The following is a 14,175-nucleotide window of genomic DNA, read 5'->3' as shown; positions in this document are numbered from 1 at the left end:
ACCTGCACTCCAATGTTCATAGCAGCACTGTTTACAATAGCCAAGACATGGAAACAGCCTAAATGTCCATCAACAGATAACTGGGTAAAGAAGACATGGTATATTTATATGATGGAATACTACTCAGCCATAAAAACCAAGAACATAATGCCATTTGCAGCAACATGGATGTTCCTGGAGAATGTCATTCTAAGTGAATTAAGCCAGAAAGAGAAAGAAAAATACCATATGAGATCACTCATATGAGGAATCTGAAAAAAACAAACAAAAACAAAAACAAAACAGAAATACAAAACAAAAACAGACTCATAGGCATAGAATACAAACTTGTGGTAGCCAAGGGGATGTGGGGTGGGAAGGGACAGACTGGAATTTTAAAATGCAGAATAGATAAACAAGATTATACTGTATAGCACAGGGAAATATATACAAGATCTTGTGGTAGCTCATAGTGAAAAAAAATGTGACAATGAATATATGTATGTCATGTATAACTGAAAAATTGTTCTCTACACTAGAATTTGACACAACATTGTAAAATGACTATAACTCAATTAAAAAAAAAAAGTAAAAAAGAAAAAAAAAAGAAAAAGCTGAAAACAGACCATACCTCAATCAATTCTGTTCTTTGCATGTGTCTGAATGTAGTGGATGATACAAATAAAAAGATACTTGAATAAATGCATAAATGCAAAAAAAATAAAAGAACTGAGGGCTGATTAAACATCTTCAGCAAAGAAACTATAGAGGAACCACATGGAGACAGGTAGAAGAGATGAAGACAAATTATCAATGGGAATCCCACCTCTAATGACTGCAGTAGGGAAGGATATCACTGAGTGGCTCATGTTCAGACTTGCTTACACTGGGGTACAGCAAAACAACAACAACAGCAGGGGTTTAAAGAGTACCTAGACTACATGTAAAGAAAATCCACTTACTAACCCTAGAACATCTAACAGATGGGTGGGAAACTGCTGGAACTCTCTCTGGGGTCAGAGGCATCAGAGGTCTTTTTTTGGCATTCTCCCTCCACCTTGACAGTGCAGACAGGATCATGATTCGGATGCTCTGGCCAGCTTGCCATAGCTACCCAGCAAACCCCAGGCCTCTGGTCCATATCAGCTCCAGCCATTCCCCCAAGGAGAGCCACCGTCACCTGTGTCTTCTGCAGCAGTCCAACCAAGGTATCCTGGTGTGATATGCACCAGGACCCCAAGCTCCAGCCTGTGCTTACTCTAATTCTACCCATCCTACTAGGACAGCCCTGATGCAGCACGATGGGACCCTCCCAGCTCATGCCTGCTTCAGCTCCAGATGTCCAACTAAGGTGCCCTTGAAGCAGTGCACTCCAGGATGCCCTGGCTCACACCCACTCCAGCTCCAGCTGGTCTGCCAAACAACCCATTGCATGAAGTCTGAACTAGCACAAGGCTACACCTTCGAGACAGAGAGGTAGCTGTTTAACCCATAGAAATAAACACAGAAAGTCAAACAAAATGAGGAGAGAGAAAAATGTATTCCAAATGAAAGAATAAGATAAAATCCAAGGGGGAAAAAAAAACCTTAATTAAAGAGAGATAAGTAAAGACAAGTCTTTAACCAGATAAAGAGGTAAAAATTGATCATAAAATGCTTACCAAACTTGGGAGAAGAATGGAGGAAGATACTGAGACGTTCAACAAAGAACCAGAAAATATTAGAAAGAACAAGTCAGCACTGAAGAATACAATTACTGAGATGAAAAATGAACTAGAGGGAGTCAACAGCAGATTAGATAACACAGAAGAATGGATCAGTGATCTGGAAGACAGAATACTGGAAATCACTCAATTAGAACAGCAAAAAGAAAAAAGAATTTTAAAAAGTGAAGATTGTTTAATGGATCTCTCAGACAATATCAAACATAGTAATGTTTGCACATTGAGGACTGAGAAGAAGAAAAGAGTGAGTAAGGAACAGAAAACTTATTTGAAGATATAATGGCTGAAAAAATTCCTAACCTGGAAAAGAAAACAGATATCCAGTTCTAGGAATCACAAAGTCCCAAACAAGCTGAACCCAAAGAGATCCACACCAAGACATATCACAATTAAAATGTCAAATTTAAGGAAAAAGAATTTTAAGGCAGCAAGAGAAAAATAACTAGTCACATATAAGAGAACCTCTGTAAAACTATCAGTTGATTTTTTTATCAGAAATTTTGCAATCCAGAAGAGAGTGGCATGATATATGTAAAATGCTTAAAGAAAAAAATAATTATAATGACAGCAAAACTTACAACCTCGAATACTCTACATGGCAAGGTTATCATTCAGAACTGAAGGAGAGATAAAGAGTTTCCCAAACAAGCAAAAAATTAAGAGTTCATTGCCATTAAACTAGCCTTATAATAAATGTTAAGTGGTCTCCCTTAAGCAAGAAAGAAAAGGTCATAGCTAGAAGTAAGAAAATATATGAAAAAAAGTCTCACTACTATAGGTAAATATATACTAATGACAGTGGTTCTGCCACTTAAAAAGCTAGTTTGAAGGTTAAAAGCCAAAATTTAAAATCTTGACTCTAACTACAATAAGTACTTAAAGGATGCATCAAATAAAAAAGATGTAAAATATGTTAAAAACACAAAACATGGGATGTGGAAAGTAAAAATGTAGTGCTTTTGGAATGTGTTCAAACTTAAGCAACTACCAGCTTAAAATAAACACACACACACACACATACTGCATAGTAACCACAAATCAAAAACCTATAAAAGATACACAAAAATAAAGTGAAAGGAACCAAACATAACACTAAAGACACTGATCTGATCAAACTACAAGGGAAGATATCAAGAGAAAAAGAAAAGAACATAGAAGAACTACAAAATCACCAAGAAAATAATTAACCAAAGAGTAATACAGGTATATACATACTTATCAATAATTACCCTAAATATAAAGGAACTCAGTGCTTCAGTCAAAAGACATAAGGTTACTGACTAGATTAAAATACAGGATCCATCTATATGCTGTCTATAAGAGAAGCACTTCAGATGCAAAGACACACTCAGACTGAAAGGGTGGAAAAACGAAAATAAAAATAAAAAGAAAGCTAGCGCAGCAACACCCATATCAGAAAAAAATAGACATTAAGCAAAGACTGTAACAAAAGATAAAGGGCACTAGATAATTATAAAGAAGTCAATTAAGAGGAAAATATAACATCTGTAAAGACTTATGGACCCAACATAGGAACACCAAAATATTTAAAGCTATTGTTAACAGAAATAAAAAAAGAAATTGACAGTAATACTAGTAGGAGTTTTTAGCACACCACTTACATCAATGGACAGATATCCAGCCAGGAAGTCAATAAGGAAACATTGAACTTAAAGAAAACATTAGACCAGCTAGACTTAATGAATATATAAAGAATGTTCTACCCTCAAATAGCAGAATATGCATTCTTTTCAAGTGCAAATGAAACAGATCACATGTTATGCTACAAACCAAGCCTCAACAAATTTAAGAAGACTGAAATCACATCTTTTCTGACCACAATGATAAACTAAAAATCAATTACAAAAAGAAAATTAGAAAAAACAAACAAACAAACACAGGGAAACTAAATGATATGCTATCAAACAACAAATGGGACAATAAAGAAATCAAAGAGGAATTCAAAAAATACCTTGTTACAAGTGATAATAAAAACATAACTTTCTAAAACCCATAGAATGCAGCAAAAGTAGTTCTAAGAGAAGTTTATAGAAAACACAGGTCTATGTGAAGAAACAAGAAAAATCTCAAGTAAACTATCTAACTTTAAATGAAATGAACTAAAAGAAGAAATACAAAGCCAAATTTAGTATAAAGAAATAATAAAGATGTTAGCAGAAATAAATGATATAAGCTGAAAAGAAAGTAGAAAATATCAATGAAACTAAGAACTGATTTTTGAAAAGATAACAAAATTAAAAAAAACTTTAGCAAATCTCATCAAGAAACAAAGAGAAATAGTTCAAAGTCAGAAATTAAAGAGAAGTTACAACTGATACCATAGAAAAACAAAGAATCATAAGAAACTACTATGAATAATAATTCCTCAACAAATTTAACTATCTAGAAGAAATTGACACATTTTTAGAAATATATAATCTTCCAAGATCAAATCAGGAAGAAACAGAAAACATAGACTGATTATTACCAATGAAATTGAATAGTAATCCAAAAACTCCTAACCAACAAAAAAGTCCAGGACCACACAACTTTACAAGTGAATTCTATTGAACACTTAATGCCTATCTTTCTCAGACTATTTCAAAAACTGAAGAGGAAGGAATGCTTCCAAATACTAACTACCAGGTCAGAATTACCCTGATACAAAAATCAGACAAAGATACTACCAAAAAAGAAAATTATGGACCTGTATCCCTGGTGAACATAGATGGAGAAATTCTCAATAAAATATTAGAAAATGAAATTCAACAATACACTAAAAAGATGATATACCATGATTGAGGAGGATTTATTCTTGTGATGCAAGGATGGGACAATATCTGCAAATCAATCAGTAAGATACATCACATTAACAAAATGAGGGATAAAAGTCATATGATTATTTCAATAGGTTTAGAAAAAGTATTTGATAAAATTCAATATCCATTTGACATTTGATAAAATATTCAATAAATATTATAAATACTCTTGAGAAATTAAGAAAGCAATTCCATTTATAGTTCTGTCAAAAATAAAATAAAACACCTGGGCATAAAATTAACTAATAAGGTGAAAGATCTGTACTCTGAAAACAATAAAACATTGATGAAAGAAATTGAAGATGACACAAATAAATGGAAAACATTCCATGCTCATGGACTAGAAGAATTATTACTGTTAGACTATCAGCACTGCCCAGCACAATCTACTGATTCAGTACAATATCTATAGTATTTTATAGGACTCAAAAAAAAGAAATCCTAAAATTTGCATGAAACCACAAAAGACCTGGAAGAGCCAAAGCAATCTTAAGAAAGAATATAGCTGGACATATCACATGACTTGATTTCAAATTATACTATAAGGCTATAGTAAAAAAAAATATATATATGGGACTAACACAAAAACAAAGATACACAGAACAATGGACCAGAAAAGAGAAGTAAATCCACCCACTGAATATGGTCAATTAATTTACGACAAAAGAGGTAAGATTAAATCATGGAGAAAAGACAGTCTTTTCAATAAATGTTGTTGGGAAAATTGGACAGCTACATGCAAAAGAGTGAAACTACACCATTTTCTTAGACTATATGCAAAAATAAACTCAAAATGGGTAAGACTTAAATGTAAGACCTGAAACCATAAAACTCCTGGAAGAAAACATAGCCAGTATGCTATTTGACATTGATTTTTACCAGTATTTTTTTGGATATGTCTCCTCAGGCATGAACAACAAAAAAACAAAACAAACAAATGGACTACATCAAACTAAAAAGCTTTTTCACAATAAAGAAAATCATTAACAAAACAAAAAGGCAGCGTACTGTATAGGAAAAAATAGTTGTAAATAATATTTCGATAAGGGGTTAATACCCAAAATATATGAAGAACTCACAAGTCAAAATCATAAACAAACAGAAACAAAACAAAACAAAAAAACACAACAACAACAACAACAACAACAAATAAATGCCAACAACCCAGTTAAACATGAGCAGAGGAACTAAATAGACATTTTTTTTTCCTAATAAGACTTACAGATGGCAGACACATGAAGAAATGTTCAACTCTGCTAATCATCACAGAAATACAAAGCAAAACCACAATAAGATACCACCTCACACCTGTCAGAGTAGCTATCAACAAAAACACAACAAATAATAAGTGTGGAGAAAAATGTACACTGGGTGCTATTGGTCAGATTGTAAATTGGTGCAGCCTCTATGGAAATCAATATAAAGATTTTTTTAAAAATTAAAAATAGATTTTCCCTATATATGATCCAGCAATTTCACTTCTGGATATTTACTTGAAAAGAACAAAAACACAAATTCAAAAAGATGTATGTACCCCTATATTCATTACAGCATTATTTACAATAGCCAATGTATGGAAACAACCTAAGTGTCCATTGATAGATGAATGAAAAACTAAATTGTGATTTCTCTCTCTTTCTCTCTCTCTATAGATAGATAGATAGATAGATAGATAGATAGATAGATAGATAGATAGATAGATATAGATATAGATACAGATACACGCAGATACACACAATGGAATATTAATCAGTCATTCAAAGAATAGTATCTTGCCTTTTTGAAAACATGGATGGACCTAAAAGTTAATATGCTAAGTGAATTAAGTCAGATTGACACAGATATATACTGAATGATTTCAATTATATGTGGAATAACAAAACAAATGAACAAACACGAAACAGAAACAAACTCATGGATACAGAGACTTGTGGTTGCTAGAGAGTAGGTCTTAGGGGAATAGACAAAACAGGTGTAGGAGTTTAACTGTAACTAATATAATACTGTAAGTCAATCTTACTTCAATTTAAAAAAAGAGTGATGGACAACAGTATCAGCCCCATTTTACAGACAAAATAAACTGAAAGAACTAAAGCTCTCCCAGATAGTGGTGCTTTTTTGGATGTATTTCAGGACATTTACTTGATCCCTGAAATATATTATAATTTATGTGAAAATGTAAAGTATTACCATGACAATATGGAGAATTAAAAACATCCTGAAATACCTCCCATTGTAAAATATCTAGAATTGCTAGTTCAACTATTACAAATATCCTGTTAAATATATGCTTAGGCTAAAAATAAGAAAGGATAAAATAAAAATTTTTTAGAAGGAAGATAAAAGAAATCAAGAAAAACATATCCAGAGATAAACTGATAGAGATACTTTAGCTTCCCTGGGAGTATATCAACATCTTAAAAAAAAAAATCAGCTTTATTAGGGTATAATTGATACACAAGGAGCTCTACATATTTAGTGTGTACAATTTGGTGAGTTTGGACACATGCAAATACCCAGGATATCTTCATCATAATCAAGGTATTACACCTATTCCATTCCATCAACAGATACATTGATAAAGCAAAGAATGTGGAGTACGATTGAGCATTTAACCATCTTGACAAACAAAATGTTTGGTTATTGTTATAACAAGAGTGTCAAGAAATAAATCCATAGACCTGCAAAAGGTAGGGAATGGACCAATTCCTATGAAAATAGAACTCATGAACTTTTGTGAAGGTGTGTATCAGAAATATCTATCTGATAGAGTAAAGACCCTTGGAAATTTGACTACGACAGCCTGGCTGTCAGTTAGACTGTTGATCAGAAAAGAAATATCCCCTTGGACATCTGAATTCACATGCCTCCTCTTACTTGGACTTTGGGTTTGATTTACATTCTCTGGAAAATACAGGAAACTCCACACTAATAAAAGGCCACAAAGCAGTGGTAATACTGCAGCAGCAAACACAACTGTCCTCTAGAAGGACGTATCTCCAATGAAGACCAAATAATATTCCCACAAATGAAGTTCCTCCAAATGTGAGTTCACAATAAGACCTTCCAAAAAATACTCAGAGCTTGTCAGACCCAATAAATAGCAGAATTAGATAGAACGACATAAAATTTTTGCAGTAATTAAAAATATAAATAGATACAAAAATTCAATAAAAGTAAAGCACTATGTAAAATGAAAACAGTCAGATTAGAATAAGGAAACAGAAAAAATAGAAATTCTACAAGTGAAACTTATTGGGATCAGGAAGCTCAATATAATGGTTGAAAGAGCAGACTGGATACAGCTGAAACAGCATTACTAAACTGGAAGATGGGAATAGAAGACTTGTATATTACCAAGGATGTAGCACCTAGGGAATCAGAGATAGAAATATGAAATGACAATTAAAAGATACAGACTGACAAATTCTAAGTATGTTAAAAATCCCAGAAGAGAATAGAAAAAAATTGTAAAGAGTAATATTTTAGGTGATGATGGTTGAGAATTTTCCATAATTACAGAATGGAATAGATCCTCTGATTGGGGAAATACAGAAATTTAACCAAGATAAATAAATCCATATGTAGACATATCATAGTTAAGAGTAAAGATATAGACAAATATCCCAAAAGCCATAGAGAAAAAAAAAGATAAGATTACCTGCAAAGAATTCAATGCGACTATCAAGTGATTTTTCTGGAAGCTAGAAGATAACATAATGCTATCCTCCAAACATACTAAGAGAAAATGACTATGAGACCATAGTTGTGTATAAGTAAGTCCATCATACAAAAAGATATTGAAGTAAAGACATTTTCTGACAGAAATAAACTTAGACTGGTACTACTGCTCAGTTTTTCATAAATGAATTTTTAAAAAGATTCTTTGAGGAAAAAAAAAAAAGAAACTATAGGAAGAACTGAGATACAAGAAGGAATGGTGGACAGAGACCCTGATAAATACATGAGTAAATCCAAGCAAAAACTAATCATGTAAATGTTACAATAATGTATATTTTGTTGGTGGGGGAGAAATCAAGGTAGAGTGAAAACATTAGACAACAATAATACAAGATAAAGAGTGGGGATAAGAAATAAAGTATTTTAAGTTCCTTCAATTGTGTTAATAATGAATAAACATTTAATTAGATTTTTAAGAGTAACTCTGAAAGAAGGTAAAGTGTATATTTTCATATCCCTAGGTGGAAAAATAGAATTAAAAACACTCAATTTTTAAAAAGAGAAAAATTAAGGTAAAAAATATATAGAAAAATCAGGATTAATGAATCACAGAACATGGAAAAACCCTAAATATATTAACAAATGATTAGCTCTCTGGTTAAGAACTAAGAGTGATCATATTGATTAAAAATATATCCAACACTATACACATTTTAAGAAATATTTGAAAAAAACACAGACATACAAATTGTTTAAAAATAGACCCCCAAAGGTGTGAGAAGACTTCAATGACTTAAAAGAGTATCTTTCAATGTTTTGAAGTAACCCTAGCAGCAGAGATAAATTACTTCACATCCAGGGTGACCTTAGTTAATCCTTGCACTCTGATACATACTTGAAGCCTCGTCGTTTAAAGTGCGTGTTTTATTCATGTGTGTGTGTGTTTTCACATAGAATATTGTTTCCCCAAATTCTTTCCTGCCTTATTTATTTTCTCTTCTGAGTATTGCTTTATGCATTTGTTTACTATCTATCTCACTCCAGCAGAATGGAAGCGCTAAGAGGTCAGAAGTTTCTGTCTGGTTCTTTTGTTGCTATTATCTCTGGGGCCCAGGAGAGTGCCTGGCAGAAATTCAACAAATTTACATTAATATGATTATTGGCTAATCTATAAACCTGGTCACCAGTAATAAATCATTTCTAGGTGATAAGATACTTATTATGCAAATTTATGTATACTCAGTCTTTGGAACATAACTGAATTTCATTATGGCATTTAAATAGACATGCATAAAGAAATGACGGAGGGTAATGAGTGCGATCTGCCTTTCATTTGTGTGTTCTCCTGTTATTCTGTGTTAATTATCTGTACAAAATAATTTCTGAAGTAGTACTTAATAAGTCATTTCTAAAGAAAAAGAATATATTGATGTTACAAAAAGCGGAAGCCAGTTGCTTTAGGGATGAGAAATACATTATATGTCACTGCGGCCGTTGTGATTTTAATTCCTTTTGATTTTAACAAGTATTACATTGTGACAGTGTTGCAATTTGCAGATATTACTCTGGCATTTAATCTGGAAAATTTAAGATATTTCAGGCAGCTCTAATAAAACTGAAACCCAGACAATAAATATGACTCTGATAAAACCTCTCCAGGACTTTGGCTTTGCTTTAGCTTTTAATGCACTTTGTTCACAGTCCTATAATGCTTAGTACGTCATTTATACTCTTTATATATTCAATTCCTGTGCTAGAATAATTTATGAAGATTTAAATCCAAATGTAATATATTTTAAGAACCATTCATAACCAGGAGCACACATCTGCATACATTAAAGCTTAAAAACCATGTCATACATATTTTAAATATAAGCTATATTTTCTGACACAATTAAACCCATGAACTCAATGAATATGTTTGATTTTGTCATTTTGATCTGCAGATAAATACATATATGCATAACCAAGTAATAATTTAGTTATGCATTTTCTTGCTCATTTCCTGGTTTATTATCTTTTTCTCTTATTGGTAAAATGAAGATTACAATGTGTGTTCAGTATCTCGCCAACTGTCTCATTTGAACACACTGCCAATGGAGTTTATTAAAACTGTAATAGGAGGAGGTCTACATCTGTTATTTAGTCCTCACTAATTTCCATTCCCTTTTACATTACAAAACAGCAACTTGACTCTCTGTTATGGACCCACCAAACTCTGAGTTTTCGCAATTGGGTAAAAGTGAGTCTCACCCTCTGGCCACAGGGGTTGGCACAGGACCAGGGCTTGGCTGGTTAGAGAACTGGTATCCTTGATTCTCTGGTTTTGACTCAAAGAGGAGCACATGATTCAAGAGGAACCCATGAAAGCCATCTACCAGCTTTGCTAGAAATATTCGGAAGGGGAAGTTTTGTTTCCACTTAAATGGTTAGTCAAAAAGAGATGGGCCTTTTGCAGTTGGTGGCTATGTTTACAAAAATCTACCTGAGGATGGATGCAAACACAGATGAAAACAGAAGGCAGAGATGGAGAAACACTGATATATGTGGCTTTCTTCTCTCTCTCTGGTCCAGCCACACTGCCCTCATTTCTATTCCTCTGACATTCAGGACATGGTCCCTCTTCACAACCCTGCACTTCTTAGTCCTCTGTCTGTGATGCTCTTCTACTGGATACCCATATGGCTATTTTCTGACTTCTTCAAGGTCTTCCTTTATATGTAAATAGACAAGTGGCTGTTACTTAGGGTTTCACACACATCACCACTTTTCCTGCTTTATTTTTCTCCATAGCATCTCTCCTTCTATGATGAATCATGTCTTAAAAAAAAAATTATCTTGTTAATGATTGGTCTCAGTAAAATGAAAGCTACTTAAAGACAAATATATATATCTTTAATTAGAGAAATAAAATGCTTCAGTTATGTTTAAAAGGAAACAGATTGCATAGTTAGCAGAAAAGTAAATGGGTTATGTCTTACTCAGAAGGGTTTTGCCATTTAGGGTTATAGATATAGAAAAAGCCCACATAGAATATGCTGAGGAAACAAAATATGCTAAGTAAAGAGGTATATGATTGAGAGTATACATAAGAACACAGCATGCTCTACTTCAGAGAGGCTTTTATATCATGTTGCAAAGGACTTAATGGGTAAGGGTGGTGTAAGAAAGGGGCCATCTTATATTGATAATATGTGTACAGACACACAAACACGGAGGAAATTACAAGCCATTAGAATGACTGCATGAGTGTGCCATTTCTGCATCACTTTTAGAATGAGGGGCTAGGGTTTTTTATATTACCACTAGAAAACCATCTAGTGAGCTCTTCACCTGAGTAGCATGACTTAAATTCATTTATTATGTTAGTGATATTTAGAGTCTCATAAAATTGCTGGAGGAGCTTGTGCAGAACAATTTTGATTATAGGCTCAATGAAATTATACCACAAGCTATTGAAGAGAAGAGACTTACTGAATTTCAAATTTACACTATGAGGGTATTTAACAGTTCCGAATGATTGAATGAATCAATACATGAGTATATACATCTGTATACTCATGGTTTAATCTTACATTTACGAAAACAAATTGTAAAACCTATTAAAGATAATGCCAACACTAATGACATTTCTGGCAGTAGTGGATTTTGATGTACTGGTATATTTTCAGAGGTATCAAGATTCCTTTCTGGTTGTCTTTAAACTTATTTCTTTAAAATATAAATCTTAATCATATTCTAGTGTAAAATATTTTTTCTAGATAAGTCATAATCTTTCCATGATAAGAGACTAGGAACAAAAACAGCATGTTTTTGTACACCGAAGTATCGAACACTTTGAAAAATAAAGACTGCAATTTCAGCTTGTGTTACTATATGTCAAGCAATACTTTAAATGTATATTTTTATTCTCTTGGAATAGTTTCTTGTGATTCTAAAAACGTGATAAGTTTTACATATTTGCTTTTCTAAGTCCACTTGTTTTTTGAATACAATCTAAAATGTAGGTCAGTAAATGCTTCTTTTCAGGAAAAATGTTTTCAGAGCAAGAATAAAGAACTTAAGTCTGTAACATAAAGGGGATGAATTGGCAACAATTTGAGATTTTGTTTGTTTCAGTTTGTTTCATTTTCTTTTTAATAATAATATATATTGAACTTTATTTCAATGGGGTATTTTTATAATGTTCCTACTTTGAAGATTTCCAATGAATTTGCTTACCTTTGAGAATGGATTCTGAACCAGTTGAGTGAATATAGACCCATTACACAGACATATTGACACACACAAAAAGCATAGTGTAGTGCTGTGTGTCTCAAGTTGAATGTGCACATGAATCACCTGGGGAGTGTCATTAAATGAAAATTCTGATTTAGGAGGTCTGTTTCAGGGCCTGGATTCTGCACCCCTAACAAACAATATCCATACTGCTGCTCCACAGACCACACTTTGAGCAACAGGGCTTACTCGAATAAGTAAGTAAGTGTAAGCCCCAATATGCTTTCACTTCAGAGTTCTTTATATGATTTCTCCATTGCCCTTTTATTTTTAATATTACAGAAGAAAAAGCTTAAAACTTTATGTTGCCTCATCTTCTTACTGTTCTTTCGGATTCATACTTTTCTTATGAGGATGACATTAGGTTTCTTTATCTTGAAGCCCTAAATTTTCTTCTAGCTACATCCAGATATGTTTCCAAATAATTCTACTTGTTAGTCAAATAGACTTTTATCTATAGAGTCAAGGCTTTCCATTTTTCCCTTAATACTTTAAAACTATTTTTCTATTCTTTTTCAATATTCTGCAATTTCATTGGATTGCCAGATGCTATCATTTAAGTTGTTTGTCTTTTTTATTTATTGTTAATTCTTTTTTGTTCTTAAGTTCTAGAATTACAGAAATATGACTTTTTATTTGAACTTTCACTATTCTGAATTTAGTAAAGTTGTATTTTTTTCCTGCTCTCTTATTTTCTTCTTTGTAATTATCCTAGTAAGGGTACTAGTATTGGTTTGTTTTCCATAGATTTAATTTTTTCATAAATGTGAGATTAAAACAAAAGATCAAATATGTTTTTATATATATATTTTTTTAGAGTAAGAATATCACTGTATTTTTTCTTATAAAGGCATTTTTTTTTGTATAGCTTCAACATTTTCCTCTTAAAAATAAAAGAATAAAAGATTCACAAAACTGGATCACTTGATCCTTTCTCTTCTTATCTCCTCTGAGTTCAAAATGCTTGCATCACTTAATGGCCAGCATCCTCTTGGATCTGCAGTTGGGCTCAACACATTTAGGTCTCAACATGATCTTCTTTGTGGTTTTAGCCTTCTTCTGGAAAACTGGCTTTGTTTGACTGCTATAGCCACTCTGCTTCCCATCATAGCATCTCTTTCCTGGGGCATACAGGGAATCCTTGCCCTTCTCAAAATGGATCAGTTTGTGAGGCTGATGCTTTCCACACTTCTTAGAGAAACTTCTTCAGATTTTAGGTATGTTGACCATTTTTGTGGTAGAGCTGTCTTCACGATGAGAACTAGTCCAGCCCAGGTCCTGGGCTCTGAGGACTCTGACAGGGACTGCTACCACCATGCACTCGGCTTACCAGGAAGCTCAGTGTCCATTTTATATATATATATATATAAACACACACACACACATATATACATACATATATATATATATATATATATACACACACACACACATACATATATATATATATATATATATATATCAATAGATACAGAAGAAAATTTGATAAAATTCAACATCCATTTATGATAAAAACTCTTACCTAAGTGGATATGGACAAAACACATCTCAACATAATAAAAGCTATTTATGACAAACCTATAGCAGGCATAATACTCAATGATGAAAAGCTGAACGCCTTTCCACTAAAATCTGGAACAAGACAAGGATGCCCACTCTCACCACTTCTATCCAATATGGTATTGGAAGTCCTA

At 32.8% G+C, this 14,175-nt stretch overlaps 1 pseudogene; it reads right to left on the bottom strand.

Moving 5' to 3' along the window:
• Positions 1-10,452: 10,452 nt before the first annotated feature.
• Positions 10,453-13,711, bottom strand: LOC102517667 (annotated as a pseudogene).
• Positions 13,712-14,175: the final 464 nt, after the last annotated feature.

This window comes from Camelus ferus, chromosome 16, assembly GCF_009834535.1.
Source record: "Camelus ferus isolate YT-003-E chromosome 16, BCGSAC_Cfer_1.0, whole genome shotgun sequence".
NCBI classification, from domain to species: Eukaryota; Metazoa; Chordata; class Mammalia; order Artiodactyla; family Camelidae; genus Camelus; species Camelus ferus.
This window is presented reverse-complemented; position numbering and strand designations above follow the sequence as displayed.